Source organism: Chenopodium album, chromosome 12, assembly GCF_948465745.1.
Source record: "Chenopodium album chromosome 12, dcCheAlbu1.1, whole genome shotgun sequence".
NCBI classification, from domain to species: Eukaryota; Viridiplantae; Streptophyta; class Magnoliopsida; order Caryophyllales; family Amaranthaceae; genus Chenopodium; species Chenopodium album.
In genome coordinates this window covers 48,356,721-48,371,912 of record NC_137845.1, presented here as the reverse complement: position 1 = coordinate 48,371,912, position 15,192 = coordinate 48,356,721, and the positions used below count along the sequence as shown (strand labels likewise).

Sequence of the window (15,192 nt, the reverse complement as noted above, 5' to 3'; positions counted from 1 at the left end):
CTTTGTTTGGGACCAGCACGAATGCACAATAGTTCACAACCAGAAATGACAAAGCTTGATGAAATTTTGCTTAGACATGCACACAAGCACCACCTAGTGCGACGGCACATGAGTTTGGATCGTGCATGGATCAACGTTTTGAAAATTTCAGTATGACATGTAGCTCATGGGGCTAAATCAACACCTTTGGGCTCAACACAAGGCATGACCCGACATGGCTCACAAGTCACAACCACCTTTAGGTATAAACATGAGGTGAAATTAGAGATGATGTACTCTAGTCAGGTCTAACAATTAGTTTTATACATATAAGTTCATGTGAAAAGAACGTGCTCTAACTATTAGTTTAGGATTAATTTGTACACTTTATTTTAGTAAAGACCCCAATATGGAATTCCTACAACTACATATATGTTTTCGCGACAAACTAGTTAGGGTTTCATACTCTCTCACTTTCAATTATAAATACTCTCTCCATCCTCAAATGCTTTCCCATTTCTAATATTTGAATCAAATTTTGAAAACTTTGATCATGAATTCCCATTAATCTATATATAAGAGATTATATATTCATGTGATATCTTATTAGATTCGTCACGTTGTATATTCTATTAATATCAAATTATTATAATTTTTACTCGTATGGAAATTGAGATCTAGATGTTTCAAAACACGTCTTAAAGACCGTAAAAAGTCAAATGGGCCGAGAAAAATATTTGGGGACGGAGAGAGTATTATAATATTTTTAATAACATCCTATTAATTATATCCTTTTATATCTAATTTTCCAACAAATTAGCATTTGATTATCAAATATAATTGTACGGTTAAACAATTTATCATCTCTTTCAAAAAATAAAAAAAAATTGCCACCTAAAAGTATGTATCATGATAATGGTCAAAATTAATGTAAAATGTAGATGGGATAAAGTCATCCATTAATTATAGCCATATACTTTACATTTAAAAACTCCCTTTGGTCCTCGATCGTTCTTTAATCAATAATAACATAATACTAAAACAGACACTAGGAGTAACACGTGTCAATTCCTGATTTAGTTTTTTTCCCTCCAAAACACCCCTTTCCTATCTTTATTAAAATCTTCTTTGACAATCTTAATATAATAATCCGTATAACTATCATAATATTATTACATATCTTTTATGGTAATATATTACTTTGTATATCATATCTTTAATACATCATATTTTATTACTTCAAATAAGATAATTTTGTAACAATATTTAAAATGATGAATCTATTAAAATGATTCTTACTACAAAAATTATTATTATTGTTATTGTTAAACGGGGATTTCAATTTTTTTAATACTTTAATTGGTTTCTCGCCTAATTCTAATATGAAGAATATAACAAAATGAAGGAAAAATAGCAACATAGTGTAATATTATAAACATTTTATCAATGCATGTAATTAGGTAAGAAAATTTGATTAACTAAAATTTCATTCTTTTTATTTGTATATCTCCCACACTTTCATATATTATAATATTTTTGGAAAAAAATTTACCAATTATCATTAAATTGGAATTATTATTTCTACCTATTATGTGTAATACATAATTTTATATACCAATTTGGTTAATAAAAAGAAAATTGATACTAATTTATCATTGAATTTTTAAAACACTGGTCTAATATGTAGTTTTAATAAACTCATTTTGACTCTTTTGTTATATTCCATGTTTCATTTCATTATATACGAAATATAAGAAGATAATAAATATGTTATAGTTGTATTTTATTTATTTTATTTTTAATACATTTTTTTTTCTTTTATTGATTAAATGTAGTGAAATAACAGTGCATGGCACGAGACTTAATCTAGTATCCATAAATTATGTGCTAAACAGACCTATTGTAGACATCTACTTTTGGCCTCCTGTCCCGATAGGAAGTGCAATGACGATACATAAAACCATCTACGTGTTGGATCAAAGTGAAGAATACTTATGGAGAACTGGTTAAGCCACAAAGCATAAAAGACTAGCCCAAATTAAAGATAAAAGCCAAAACAAAGGTCCAATTAACTAAACTCGATCATAATTAGGCTTAATCCCGTGCTTAAAACCCAATAATGACGGATTTAGGAGCGCCTAGGTTAAATTTTAGTGTTGCCGCAGAAAAAGCCGCGCGCATCTCAAACAGTCGGGCTGGGCTGCCGTGCGCAGCTAATTCAGTTGCGCGCGACACCCAGAGCAACCTCCAGAGTTGCGCTGCGAAAGATTCAGAATTATGCAGAAAATATAAAATCGAATCTTACAATAAAGCCGCGCGCAAGACAATTAGTTGCGCTACCCATAGCAGCTCAACCTAATCACTTGCGCTGGGATGCCGCGCGCAACTCATCCTAGTGCGCGCGACACCTGCTGCGGCAGAATGCTTGTAACCCTAAACCTAATCATTCCCTATAAATAAGAGCTTAAACCGAGGCTTAAAGAGACAAAAAAATAACCTAAAAAACTCTGGCGAAATACTTGTGAACTTGTGCAACCTAGCCCCTCTTGTCCTAAACACTCACCCCTTTTGATATTTTGTTACTACGGTGGAGGTTCCCCAACAAGAAGGAGTCCATAAGTATTCTAAACGGAGATCTAGCAAAGAGAAGTGGCAAATTCCCGAGTACTTAGTTAAATCACATTTATCTTCTTGTTTAAAAGAACCTTAATTAATTAATTAGTGTTGTTTGATCACCTTTAAAATAATTAATTAATCAATTCCATATAGTATCTTGCGTTAAATAAATATTAGAATTGAATTAAATAATTGTTGGTTGATCACTTAAGCCAAGGCGAATATTGTTTATTTTCTTGTCCTTTTCACGAATTTGATTAAATAAAGAATAACGACATTACGATGTAATTCCTACGTGAATTGGTATGTGTAAATAAAATCAACTAACATAGTTTTAGGTATCGCGTTGCATATATTGTTTGGTGATGAAATTGTAAAAAAAGAAGACCTAGTAGAGGCCGCACTAGGGCTAGGATAACGATTCCCCTCTAAAGGGAACGTTATTTTAGTACCTTCGCTCCCGAACTCATTTCTGGTTTATAGACCAATTTGGGCATGGGTAAACTTATGATTCGTGCTAATTATTCCATGAACTCCACATGGAAGTATGGCATGAACGAGGTTTATGAGTTTTCCTAAAACTCATCGGCGACTCTCTACTTGTTTCTTACAAAAAAAAAGCATAATGATAGAATCTATTCTAATTCAAGGTCCCCCAAACAGTCAGGAATTCAAATCCTACTACACCCTAATAAGTGTAAAGTCCTAGGCTTTTAAAGGGCCATGGGCATTTAAGGAGAGGACCCCTTACGATGGGAACCCCCTCCTTACACCTATGTTTGCATTTAACCCAACTCAAGCTTGTGATCAAGCAAGACTTTAATACCCCGTATTTTTATACATATTTTATTTAAAATAAGTATTTTGTGAAGTATTTAAATAATTTGAAATGTTTTATTTACGGTATTTTAATTATTTATTTTAAACAAGTTTGGAAATATTTTTTAAAAGGAAAGTTTATTTAATTAATTATTTTATTAAAGTTAGGGTTTAATTTAGGAAAGTTTTATTTTAGTAAAGTTTTATTAGGAAAGGGATTAGGAAAGAGTAAAAAAGGAAAGTTTAGGTAAGAAGGGTTTCTAGAAAAAGGGGTATAAATATTTAACACTTGGGCAAATTAAACTTTGCCTAGAGTGGAGAAAACCCAAGGTAAACTTTCTCTCCCTTCTCCTTTATTTTTCTTTCTTTTTCCACTTCCCCTTTTCGTCTTGCACCACCGCCGGCCACCACCACCACCGGTGGGGCGCCGGCCACCAACAGCACCAGCCGACAGTGGCGCCGGCCTGCTGTCCGGCTACTCCTCCCCTTCAAAAAAAAAATTAAATCTTTGTTTTTAAATCTTTTTTAAACCTTAGATCTAATTATAAATTAAGGGTTTTGTGTTAATATTATGATGTTTAATTATAAGTAGTATGTAATTTAATTTTCAGATTTTAATTCTAATTAAAAAGCCCCAATTTTAAAACCCTAGATTCATAAATTATTAATTATTGAAGGATTATGATTTAGGGTGGTTTAAACATTTGATTTAAGTGTTTTAAAGCCTAATTACAGCAAGTTTTCATTAATATATAATGCTGAAATTTTTAGTAGTACATTAAAAATCAAGTTTCTTTAAGGAATTTTAATTACCCATTAATTAAATTTCAGCTTATTTTAATTAAATTGTGAGGGGTTTAATAATAGTATATATTGCTGGAAATTTGTGTAGAGAGGATTTTAATACTCTTTTATTATTTTAAATTGTAGGAGACTTCGAAGTGGGTGATTTCTATTAGTCGTGGCGATATTAAGATCGTATTCAAGGTACGTTCGCGTACTTAGCATAATTTTGATGATGTAGTAGCATGCTAGATGTGATTAATTGATTACAAGTAGTATCATGCTAGATTTGGAATGGAAATTGTAATTTGGTTGTTATTGGTGATTGAATTACGAAGCATGATTTATTTGTGATGGATTAATGGTTAGAAAATAATAGCTTGGAACATTGAATATGAACCACACTTTTATTTATGGCATGATAGAAAGCATGTGTAATTAAACTAAATATTTAATTTGGATTGGAATATATAAAGAGAATTTTATTATGGTTCATATAATTTTTATTGATGCTATAAGCATGAGAAAGGAGCTATGTAAGTGTCTATGTACACGAGGAATAAATTATATTTTTGTGCCTTAGTGCACTTAAGGTGTTTCTAACACCGAGGGATAGGAATTTTGGCGCATTATGCGTTTAAGGTGTCTTTGACACCGAGGTAGATTAAAAAGAGTTCAATATTAAATATTATGTGGTCACTAATTATTCAAGAATTAAATTGGAATGTTTAATTGTTTGAATAATTGTAATGATTGATGGTGTTATAGTTTGAGAGTCATCACCAAGTCTAATAATATGTAAATAACGTAAAGTGAAAGAGATTACGCACCAAAACTCTTGGAATGTATATACCTTGAGTATGAACATATGGGGGGAGTTATGGGATTTTATATTTAACCATAACTTCTACTGGAATACAGGACGCTATACATTCCTTTTATTATTATGCGCAGGAATTCCGCCACTTACGAGTGGTTCTTTTATACTGGCACGGTTAGCTCATGTGTTAGTACCCCTTTATTGGGGCAGGTTAGGGGGAAACCCGTTCGATGCGTAATCAAAACTAAATAAGTTAATTAGTTACTATAGGGAATATTTCAAGCATTACGATAACCCCAAACTTGAACCCCACTGTGATCATACACTAAAGTACGGTGGCGTTCCAAAGGGAAAGACAAAGAGCAAAAAGAGTCGCCAACAAGTTTTAAGAACTTGTAAACCCAAAAGACAATCCAAAGGACCATCAACTACTCCATAAGGTCTTGAACCAAATAGGGTCCGAGGATGAGGGTACGAATCCAATCTACAAAAGAAAGGACCCGCCCTATAAAATAGGCCTCTACTTTGTTCTGCACGTATTCATGTGCGCTTTTCGAATAACATACAAACATTATATTAAACCTACCCTGTTTATCTATGTTGGTTGAATATTAATGCACAAATAAACTATTATTGGCGATCACTTGAATTAAAATCACATTAGCCTAAACCAAATTATTAATTATCTTATTAAGCGTGATTTCAAGTACAAATTCCCTTTAAACAATCATAAAAAGGTGTGATCAAGCAATAACAATAAAACAAATCAAGCAACATAACAATAAAGCAATAACAATAATGATAATAGCATGATAAGGCATAATAAAGCTTAATAATAATAGCAAGATCCTAGGCATGATACTAACAAGATTAATAACAAATCCCTAGCATGTCACTAAACAATAAAGATCAAAGCTTTAAACCTAACATGGTACTAACATGATAACATGATATTAGAAAGAGTAAAGGCATCCTAAACATGATACTAGGAATATTAAACATCCTAACATGATACTAGGAATTATAAGCAATAATAAACAAATCTAAACATGCTTTCTACATTGTGAAAGAAATAGGAAGTAAGCTAATCTACTTACTTTGAAGCCTCGTACCTCTTTCTAATAACAAAATACACAAGTTAGTAAACTTCAATGAAAATAATAAAGAATAACTAAAAAATTAAATTAAAATCAAATCAAATAAAGTTTTGACTAGTTTTGGACCAAACCCTCAGAAATTATCAAACCTTGCACGTCTAGGGCGAAGGCAACTTCGAACTTGGCTAAGAGACTCTAAGTCTTGTGAATGCGGAATATTGTATGTAAAAAGCTAGTTTAGAAAGAGAGGGAGAAAGAAAGAATTAAGAGTGAGAATTGATGATTGTGAATGATAGAGAGAATTGTTGATAGATCCTCCTGAAAACAAAGATTCGGACCCTATTTATAATGAAAATAGTCCGGAAAATCATAGAATTTGATAAGGAATAAAACTACACGCTGTCGCCAGGAATCGACTCTGTCGCGACGCGACAATGTCTGTCGCGAGGCGACAGGGTCTGTCGCGTGGCGACAGACTTGTCGTTTGGCGACAACCTGTATTAGCGCGTTTTCTTCACGCGGAATCCGATCTTTAATCAACTTGATCTACGGAATCCGTACAGAAGATAAAATACGTATTTTTAAGATAATAAAACGATATTTTACTCCAAATAAAAGTCTATTTTAAAATAATTAACTATTAAATCTAATAATATTAGAATTAAAAGAACTTTCAAGAAACTTCTAGAAAACTATAATTAATCCTAATAATTTTAGGAATAATAATTAACATTGGGCCCTCCTCTAGATCATTGGGCCGTATTTAAATAATTAACCAGACCCAGTTTAGTATTTTGGCCATAACTTCCTCAATATTCATCGGAATTGGGCTTATAATATATCGTTGGAAAGGTCTTTTCAAGCCCCATCCAACTACACCATTATTGGACCTTAATTATGGACCAAACTAAACTGGTTTGGCTATTTTCAAATAAATAAAGTCATTTTCAAAAACAGAGAGAAGAGAACTTTAATTAAAACTAAACCGCAACACTTGACTTTCAACCACTTTCACCTAATTCGATAATGGTTCAACGTGAAAGACATTCATCACTGGGTTTGGTTTTGGGGAGACACAAATGGGTGTCTACAGTTACTTAGTTGAGAAGTTTTGTTAAATGTTGTGTGCTTGATAAACAGGTGCAACAAGGTAAGTTGTGTGTTAATAGGTAAATGCATGTTAGTGTGTTTAATTACGCTTATGTACTCAGCTTTCCTGATTGTGTGTTTGTGTGTTTGTTGGCCTTGTCTTTATATTGGCCCTATGATGACCCATTTTTAATGGAGAGTAGTGGAAACAAGTAGAGAGAAGCTTTTCAGGTGATGAAGCATATTCATGATGGGCATGAGTGAAGAGCGAATCATGCTAGTTTTCATAAGTTTATGATGTGTTATTGCTTTATTTGTATTATGATATTTCTATTGCGAAACTAACATGAATGTTTTAAATTGGATTGGTTTGTTAAGGGCCTACAATGGTTCCAAGTTGTAGGTTTGACTTTGTTTTACTTTGGTTTAACTTTACTTTCGTGAGTTGACTTTTTAAGTTGAGTCGTTTTAAAATATTTTAAAGGAAAGTCTTCCGCTGTGTGTCTTTGATAGTTGCCTTAGCCGTTTTCACGATGGCGGTAATATCTTAGATTTTCCTATTTAAAGTTTTAAACAGGACGAAACAGATATTTTAAAAGAAAGGGATTTCTAGGGTATTACAAAGACCCTTTAGGGAGGGGATAGGGAGGGTAAGGTAAGGCAAGGTAAGGTAATCCACTGATTCTCTCCTAAAGAATCCCTAATCATATAACTAATATATAAAGTAAAACTTTTAGCCAGGTCACGAGACAACGACACTTGGCGTTGACATTCCAACTTTTCGTCAAGTGTCGCGCCACGTTGGATAGATTTAAATTGACTTCATAAGATTGAAAAAAGTTAGTTTAGAATTCTGTTTGGATAGAATTTTAGGATAAAATTGTTACTTTAGAGTTTTATTATCGATAAAATAATATTTCAAATGTACAAATTGAATTATAATTTTATTCAAAAAAATTAATTAGATTATAATTCTCAAAAATTATCATATAAATTTAATTTTTATATCATAATATTTTTTTTGGAGCGAACGAAGTAGCTCAAAGTGTAAAACATCCATCTATAATCTATAATATATACTAATCGGTTAAAATAATATATTTCACCATCTAATACTCCCTCCATATTTTTATAAGTGTTACAGTTTGACTAAACTCGCATGCCGATACACGACTTTGACTATTAATTTATGTAATTATATATTAGTAAAATCATAGGAAGTTTTATAATATGAAAGTATACATTATAATGAATCCAACAATATCTTATATAATAACATTTGTTTTTTATATATTAGTAAAATAATCAAGTGATTAAAGTTATTACGTTAATACTGAAAAAAGTCAAACTGTAACACTTATTAAAACACAGAGAGAGTAGAATTTTATTACTATATAGATCTATCAATTAGGGTCGAGTCATGAGTCATCTTGGATTGGGTCACTTCAGGTTATGAGTCAAGAAATATTCAAACCTTGCCCAAATTTTTGGGTTCGGGTAACCCAACGGGCTTTGAACATTTATTTTATTTAATTTATTTTTTGCTAATTTTTATTTTTTTAATATATTAAATCGAACATTTCCACCAACATTATTATTAGTGATTACATGCCTACTAAGCAAATCGTCACAAAAGCACATCAATCTAATATATATACATAAAGGGGAGTTTTTTCCCGAGATTTTAGAGAGCCACGTATGATCCAATTTTCTTAGCGCGCCATGTAAGATTGTAAATATTAGTTGTAGCCAATTAAATAAGAGATTATTAATTTCTTTTACAATTAAATAATTCAAATGCCACACAAGCAAAATTGGCGAATGATATTTTTAAGTTTTAATTAATTAGATATAAATAATTATCTTTTGATAATAGGAATTTTATCTAAATATGTAACAAATTTTAGCACATACAAAAAAATATATTTTAAAAAATTCAAACAAACCGTGCATCGCACGGGCTTCATCTAGTTTATAACTAATTTTGTATTAATGATATATTTTAAAATTTGACATATAGATTAAAAATTTATCTTAAAATTCAATGAACAATCTGAGCATCGCATGGGGTACCAAACTAGTATGAAAATAAAGCTAACCTTTCTCTTAAACTTTGGACCATCTCTTGCTTGATTACAGTCACTATTCAGTATTCCCTTCAAGTAAATTTCACTTATCTTTTTTTGTGTTGTTGAAGTGTAAAATCTCAAATAACACATGTAAGTGTCACATCGAGAATAAAAAATAAGAATTAAACACTTTTAAAAACTAAGGGAGTAATCCTTCTATAGGCATATGGTTTTGGGATAAAATCTTTTTGAACTTGTGATGTGAGCTCTCTCTTGATAACTAGAGGTGTCAAAAATTGATCGGACTGACTTGACAAAAAAAAAAAGGAAAAAAAAAATTTAGATTTCGACTTGTATGAAAACAATAAACAATCCACATGTCTTAAATTTAAAATAAAATCGGATTGACTTTATCAAACATGATCCGCATGCCCAAATTAATACCTCTATCGATAACTAATGTATGGGTACAACACAAACTCGAATTTAACATGTATTCTCACTTTTGAGTTTGTCCCATTAATTTTTCCTCTCTTATTATCAACTCCTTATCAAAACATAATTAAATATACATACTCCTATAGTTCTATAGAAAACGACATAGAGTAACATGTATTAATGATTTGATTAAAGCGTGCAATGCAGCGTAAGGAAATATGGTGCTGCCATGTCCATGCCATGCCAATATGCCATAGAGCTTTGAATTAATTTAATTCAACTACTCGTATAATAAATTATTAAATACTACTCGTACTTCGTATTCTTTCAAAAAGAAATCTTTACACTTTCATAAATATGCGGAGTCTGCTACTGTAGCTTAGGAACAGTAGCGCGCGTTACTGTAGCTTAGGAACAGTGAAGTGTCATTTTTGCCGCTGCTTTCTTCCTCTTGCTGCTTTCTTTCTCCGTCATCTATTCTCTCTCTATACCACTTTTCCTATTTTTTCTCTCTCTTCTATTTCTTCTCTCACACTATCTCTCTCCTCTGATCCATTGAAGCGTACGCTGATTTTGCTCTTCTCATCCTCACAATTATTCCTTTTTTTTTATCAACATCAATTCAAATCCTAATTCCTAATGCAGAATGAATAATTTCTCAATACCACCTCCAGATTTTGAGCTTTCTCCTCCATTGAAGCATAATACGAGCTCTCCAATGAATGTTTGAAGGGTTCTCAACTTTTTACCTCCTCCATTAAAGCAGCTCCTTGAGGTAAGATGTTTTGTCAATTTTTTGATAATTTTGATAATCTGCAATCAGGGTAATTAAAAGTGTTCGACCTTTCGTGATTTAGGGTTAGGGTTTTCGGTTGGGAACTTTTTTGGGTGGTGTTCAAATAGTGGGGGATCTGACCAACGGCTTAGTAAGAAGTTTAGAATTAATAAGCCGACTTTACTCGCGGGTCTCACCGAGGTTGATCTTATGCGGGATGCTGAATTGGGGGAGGTAATTGCTTCTATAATTTTATTTTATTTTATATTTTGCTGTAATTTCAACTAAATTCTTAATTTTAAAGTAATTGATGTTGATTTTGTAGTTGTTTTCTCGTTCATTCTTCATCCACTATTTCTTATTTTCGTTGTTTTCTTCAGATGGGGATTATTGATAGGGATTGGGTCGGCCTTCGATTTTCGGGGAGTCGCATTGCGCAGTTCTTGAAGAACGGTCTCTTTGCTGTTGAGGTACTTTCCTCTTTCGAATTTTTTGGTTTTATTATTGGATATTTGAATTTATATAGATTTTTTGTTTCAGAATTATGAAAATAAAATCTGGGTTTGAATTTTTGTTGGGGAAGATAGAAAGGAGAAATTTTTCCATTGAAGGGGCTTCCGGGTTGTCACTTTTCCATTGACAAAGCTTTTGAGGTGAACTTCCATTGTTAAATCTTCCTTTTTTTTTTTATTGATTAGTTTGATTTCTGAATTTTATCTTTGCTTGTTTATTTCATCGGATTGGATCACTATTTTACTTCAACCGATTGATTTATGCAACTACTATTGTGGTTTTCAATTCGGTATGTTAGAACCTAAATTGATAGGTTTCAAATATATTAGTGGTTATGCTTTTTGCCTATGAATAATTAAGCCTAAACATAAATTAAAGCTAAAAAGAATGGAAAAGCTGTTAATTGTTGTGGTTGGTGGAGGTTACATTATTCTGGAGCTTCGTAAAATCAACAATTTAGATGTCTGCATGGTGGTTTACTGTGAGACTGATTGTTAATACAATTCAGAAGGGTTTGAAAATCTAATAATTATCTTATGGTTTCTGTTTCTTTGAATGCAGTTTGTCGATTGATCAATGAGGAGACTATTACCGCGGTTATAAAGAGGCTGTTAAGAAGAAGGTTGTTTCTAAGGTTAGTGTTAGTTTCAGTTTAGCGGTAGTCATAACAACTTCCTTTTGTTTTAAGAACTATGTTTTGCTCATAATGGTTGTTGTATATTTTTTTGCTCATTTTGGTTGATTTTTTGTCCATGTTAAGATGCAAAATATGGTTCCTGCTACCTTAGTGTGCACATTATGTTGCCTGGACTTGCTGGTGCAGTTTCAAGGCTTCTTTTAATTTTACAGTTGGGTAAACTGCCAATTTCTTTGAATGTGCTGATAGTGTTGTGTATGTGTGGTTTGTGCTGTTTGGGTTTTGGTTTTAAAGGTTCATGCTGTTTAGTTTTATTCAACCATATGTAGTTGTGGAAGATTGGTTTACTGTTTTCCTCTTTTGGGTGGTCTTGCAGCTTTGGTGGCTATTTAAACCCAGCAGAAAGAAGTGTCTTTGTAAGTGGTAGGTGCTCTTTCTCTTTGTCTTTAAAGATTTCATTTTGCTTGGATTGTTAGATGTATAGTTTTCATAGGGTTATTATTGTGTTAAGTTAGTATAAAGTCTGCCATTGTTAAAATTTGATTGTAAAAGATTGAAATACTGTCACTTATGCAGTATTGATGCTCCATTTCTTTGTCTTTAGAGATTTCATTCTCATTATGCTTGGATTGCTAGATGTATAATTTTCATTAGGGTGTAATTGTATAATAATGGGCCTCTGATTCATAAAGTCTGAAGTGCATTTCTGATTATGTTTGAGGTTTTGTCCTATTGGTTGTCTGTTCAATATTTGTTCTGATGTAGATAATAGAACTAGGAATTAATAATAATTGGTTTCTTGGCTTTTTACTTTTTGTTTGATCCCAAGTTAATTGAAATTATATGATTTACATCTTTTTTCGGCCGGAGGTATTCCTGATCAATTGTTCTGTACTGCTGTATTTAGACCATATTGTGTACACAGTTGCTTTATCAGTTGTAAATAGAAGATTATGCAAGAATATTTGAGGTAGAAGGCTTTTAGTTTCATATTATGAATCCGCCTCGGACTTAAGAAAAGATGTGATAGAAAGTGGAACTAGAAATTTTTACATTTAATTGTGCTTAAGCCTTGTTCTCCATTCCATGTTCCGAATATCTTTTGCCAATTCAAAAAACACAAAAGGTTCACTTTATACCTGTGATTTTGGCCATTTTTAAAGTCTTTGTGTGTGTGTGTGTGTGTGTGTGTGTGTGTGGCAGATGAGCTGGTTGATGTGTAGATCAATCCCTTTTAAGAAATCATGATAGTTGGAAAGAAATGAAATGAAATATTCCATTGTGTTTTAGTTAAACGTGTACCTGGTTTAGATTTATGTTTTCTGTTTCTTTTCTATTTCCTGGGTTTTGAATCCTCTCTGCCTCAATGCGTGTTATGTGTCGAGAATGCTAAATTTTTTGTTCAAAAGTGCTGAACATGAATGAAAGGGTTGCTTAAGCTCTTGATCAAGACTTATGTAATTGGCACATAAATGCTTGTGGATTTTGACTAGAAGTCGTTCCTGCAGAAGTTCAAACATATGTGCAGAGCTCTTATTAATATACGAAGTATTATGATTGTTTAGTTTTTTTTTTTAACCTGTTCTTGTATGATAGATCTGTTTTGACATGTTGGTTTGATGTGTGCTAACTTCCCATATTTTCAGTGACGATGATGATGATGAAGATGAAACTGAAGCTCTTTTAGCAGAGCTTGAACAAATAAAGAAGGGAAGGGCTAAGAGAAAATGCGAAAGGTGTGACTGTAAAACCTTGAAGTAATATTGACTTGGGAGGATTTGAAGCTGGTTCCTTTTGAGTTTATGAATACTGTAGCAAAAAAGTATCAGACTCCAACCTCTTGTGTCCTAAGATATAACATGTGAGGACTGATTACAAATGAAATGGTAATCCGTTCTCCTATGGACTTTGCTTTTTTTTTTTTTGTCAATTTTGAGTTTAGGATATAGGTGCAACATAAAGGAATGTAAAAAGGAAGAGGCTGCTATTAGTCTGTTAACATGAGTACTACTCCATTTGTTGTAAGTGATCCCATGATTCCCAATTTCCCACCTATATCTAATTTAGATCAAATCTTCAATTAAAGCTACTTGGTTAAGTAGAATATTTTTCTCTGTACGGGCACTTATCTAAAGCTTGTGTTTAATTTCCAATTATAATAATGTAATATGCTTTAAATTTCTAGATGACAAGAAGCTTTTATGTTAACAAGTAGGAAATTGTATTTAAATTTATTTGGAGAGAACTTGAAACGTTTATATATAACCTATAATTTGTACAATATTATACAAAAATTTACCAATTCATAACTATCTAATTACAACTTCTAAAAAAAAAAAAATACAATTTCTAAAATTAATTACAAATGGAAAATACTTTTTAAAAAAATCTTCAAATATGGGAATGGGCAAAAAAGTGATCCTTTGAAATCTAATAATAAAATAACCTTGGGTTTTTCTAAACTATGCCCCCTAAGTTATTGAATTTCTAAGTTATACTCATTTTTTTTTCAAAGTTATAAGTTGTGCCCTTCACATCACTTCATGATAGAAATATTGGTTATGAAGGAAAGAGGATGAGATTGAGAGAGGCTAAAAAAATGATATAGGGACAGGAGAAATGCAAGGGGTTGGAAGAGAAATAAAGAGAGTGATAAATAGAGAATAAGACTGAAAGAAAAGGACAGAGAAAGAGTATATGATATAATAATAATGAATGAAGGAGAAGGCTCGAGGGAGAGAGAGGGAGAGTAAATTATATTTTCGATTATTGTTTTATGTTTTCACACTTATTTGAACTCGATTTTGTCACAACATATATTATCAAACAACCACTTTTTGGTGCAGCAAGCCACACCGTGTGGCAGGGGTTACCTGAGTTATTTTGTTAGGGGTTATCCGAGTTATGCAGTCAGGGTTACTCGAGTTACTCGGTCAGGGTTTATTTGTGGGTTTCAGATAGGGGTTACTCGAGAGGTTCACTCGGTTAAGGGTTACTTGAGGAATTACTCGATCACAGGTTACTCGAATTACTCGGTTAAGGGTTACTCGAGGAGTTACTCGGTCATGGGTTACTCGAGTTACTCGGTAAGGTGTTATTTAAGGACTTCGGTCAGGGGTAACTTGAGTAATTCGGTCAAGATTACTTAAAAAGTTCGGTCAGAGGTTATTCGGTCAGCGGTTACTTGAGGGTTCATACAGGGGTTACTTGAAGAATTACTAAGCCCGGGTTAGCTGGTCAACAGTTACTAAGATTGAGTAGGAGAGGAAGAGGAGAAGGAGAGAAAGAGAAAGGGAGGTAGAAAAACAAGGGGCAAAATAGAGAGAATCATCAAGAGATAAAAATGAAACTAGGAAAGCGAAGAGTTTGAAGAGAGAGATAAAGAGGGGCTAAGAGATAGGGCAGACTGAAAGATAGAGATACCAGTTCAAAAGAGATAAGGGGAAGGCTAGAAGAAAGGATAAAGGCCAAGAGAAAAAAAAAATTAGAAAAAATGGGAGAGATAGAAATATGGGTTATGTAAGAAAGATGATGAGATAGAGAGAGGCTAAAAAAAC

The 15,192-nt window shown here is 32.5% G+C and overlaps 1 long non-coding RNA gene across 2 annotated transcripts; it reads left to right on the top strand.

Moving 5' to 3' along the window:
* The first annotated feature begins 10,066 nt into the window (after positions 1-10,066).
* Positions 10,067-13,753, top strand: LOC145572491 (uncharacterized). Of its 2 annotated transcripts, none has more exons than XR_014096867.1 (7): positions 10,067-10,485; positions 10,568-10,719; positions 10,866-10,955; positions 11,026-11,138; positions 11,560-11,632; positions 12,012-12,058; positions 13,282-13,753. It is a non-coding gene; the product is annotated as an uncharacterized LOC145572491 (long non-coding RNA). The 2 variants fall into 2 exon arrangements; XR_014096868.1 differs by having other exon boundaries at positions 11,759-12,058.
* Positions 13,754-15,192: the final 1,439 nt, after the last annotated feature.